The sequence below is a fragment of the Nansenia antarctica genome (genome assembly GCF_963989245.1).
Source record: "Nansenia antarctica genome assembly, chromosome: 13".
Classification (NCBI taxonomy): Eukaryota; Metazoa; Chordata; class Actinopteri; order Argentiniformes; family Microstomatidae; genus Nansenia; species Nansenia antarctica.
In genome coordinates this window covers 31182057-31184556 of record NC_137683.1, presented here as the reverse complement: position 1 = coordinate 31184556, position 2500 = coordinate 31182057, and the positions used below count along the sequence as shown (strand labels likewise).

The 2500-nt window shown below is 48.8% G+C and overlaps 1 pseudogene across 1 annotated transcript in view; it reads left to right on the top strand.

Moving 5' to 3' along the window:
• The window catches only part of LOC308169527 (protein phosphatase Mn(2+)-dependent 1K-like), a 7307-nt pseudogene that overhangs the window by 4038 nt on the left and 769 nt on the right, over positions 1–2500 (top strand). The window contains exons 5-7 of the transcript XR_013938061.1: positions 82–226; positions 912–1046; positions 1769–2500. The exon at positions 1769–2500 is cut by the window's right edge and continues 769 nt beyond it. The product of XR_013938061.1 is annotated as a protein phosphatase Mn(2+)-dependent 1K-like (transcript). The remainder of the gene's footprint in view (positions 1–81; positions 227–911; positions 1047–1768) is intronic.

The window sequence follows — 2500 nt, the reverse complement described above, 5'->3', positions numbered from 1 at the left end:
CTCCTTAGAAATAGAATGAGTGATTATACATTAATTCTTATATCCGTCTGTGTGTGTGTGTGTGTGTGTGCCTCCCTGCAGGATCAGGCTCAGTGGGGGGGTGGTGGCAGTGAACAGTCTGGGCGTGGCCAGCGTGGAGGGCCGCCTGGCCGTGACCCGCAGCCTCGGGGACTTCCACCTGAAGCACCGCGGGGTCACCGCCCTGCCTGAGACACGCAGGGTCACCGTAAGGTCATAGGTCATAGGTCAACCCCTCCCCTCCCCGAGACACGCAGGCTCCACGTAAGGTCATAGGTCATAGGTCAACCCTCCCCTCCCCCAAGACACGCAGGGTCAACGTAAGGTCATAGGTCATAGGTCAACCCTCCCCTCCCCTCCCCTGAGACGCCCAGGGTCAACGTAAGGTCATAGGTCATAGGTTATCCTCCCCTCCCCAAGACACGCAGGGTGAACGTAGTGGAAGCATGTAGAGGTTGAATAGGACGGGGCCAAGGATTGACCCTTGGGGAACCCCACATGTCATTTTAATTTGGTCAGATACAAAGTTGCCAATGGAGACATAGTAGCTTCTGTCCTGTAGGTAGGATCTCTAAACCAGTTTAGGGCAATACGCACACACATACACACACACACACACACACACACATAATTGTACACAGGGTCAACCTAGGTCACACTACTAGGTCACACCTCATCCACAACCTCATGATGATGATGGTGATGATGATGATGATGGTGATGGTGATGATGGTGATGATGATGATGGTGATGATGATGATGATGATGGTGATGATGATGATGGTGATGATGATGATGATGGTGATGGTGATGATGGTGATGATGATGGTGATGATGGTGATGATGATGATGGTGATGGTGATGATGATGATGAAGATGACGCCCCCCCCCAGCTTCAACACGCCAACGACACCTTCTTGGCGCTGACCACCGACGGCATCAACTACCTCATGAACGACCAGGAGATCTGTGATGTCATCAACCAGTGCCAGGACCCCGCCGAGGCCGCGCAGGTCATCTCCCAGCAGGTGAGCCTGTGATGTCATCAAACGGCGCCAGAGGAGGGCAGTCAGTCCTCCACTCACGTCCTGCTGGAAGCTCATTGGAGGAGAGGACCTAGGCACAGGGTTCAAATTGAAGACCTTTCTAGACCTTTTTTAGACCTCTTTGAATATCATGTTAGACCTATTCGCGGCCTATAGCTTTTTGTCATCCTCGAGGTGATGAAATTAGGGATTTCACTGCCATACAGACAACAAAGGAAGCGGATTGGCATTTTTTTGGGTTCCAGCTTGATTAATTTCCCCGTAAATAGACGTGGCCGGACTGATTTCCTTGCAGGATCTCATTTTAAAGACCTAGCACCTCATTTTTAGACCGAATAACTGAAATTCAAGACCTTTTTCAGGCCTTAAGATTTGTTTTGTTGATTTTAGACTGTTTAAGACCAGCGCGGGAACCCTGTAGGCAGGTTAGAGGGAACCCTGTAGGCAGGTTAGAGGGAACCCTGGAGGCAGGTTAGAGGGAACCCTGGAGGCAGGTTAGAGGGAACCCTGGAGGCAGGTTAGAGATCGTCGTCCGATGGTTTTGAGGCGGAAGCGTGTGGAGGAAAGACTGAACTAAACTTTACGTTTCAGTGACGAGATGTCTCATGACAATCTCTCTGAGGAGAAAGTATCTGACATGTTTGTACTGTGTGTGTGTGTGTGTGTGTGTGTGTGTGTGTGTGTGTGTGTGTGTGTGTGAGCAGGCCCTGCAGTACGGGTCAGAGGACAACAGCAGCATCGTGGTGGTTCCGTTCGGCGCCTGGGGGAAGCAGCAGCGCAGCTCTCTGTCTGGGTACTCCATGAGCCGCAACCTGGCCTGCACTGGCCGCTGGGCCTGACACACACACACACACAGTGCACTATGGGTAATGTAGTCTTTACACTGCAAGGTGTAGGTTAGCTCTCAAAAACAAGAAAAAAAGGTACGAAATGGGGGAAATCTTACTTAATAAGCAGCATTATCTGACAACAGAGCAGGAAAATGTCACTTGCCAAGGTTTCCTACAACTACAAAACAAAAACAAGCATATATTGCCTTGATGGACAGTGCACTATGGGTAATGTAGTCTTTACAGTGCACTATGGGTAATGTAGTCTTTACAGTGCACTATGGGTAATGTAATCTTTACAGTGCACTATGGGTAATGTAGTCTTTACAGTGCACTATGGGTAATGTAGTCTTTACAGTGCACTGTGGGTAATATAGTCTTTACAGTGCACTGTGGGTAATATAGTCTTTACAGTGCACTGTGGGTAATATAGTCTTTACAGTGCACTATGGGTAATGTAGTCTTTACAGTGCACTGTGGGTAATATAGTCTTTACAGTGCACTGTGGGTAATGTAATCTTTACAGTGCACTATGGGTAATGTAGTCTTTACAGTGCACTGTGGGTAATATAGTCTTTACAGTGCACTGTGGGTAATGTAATCTTT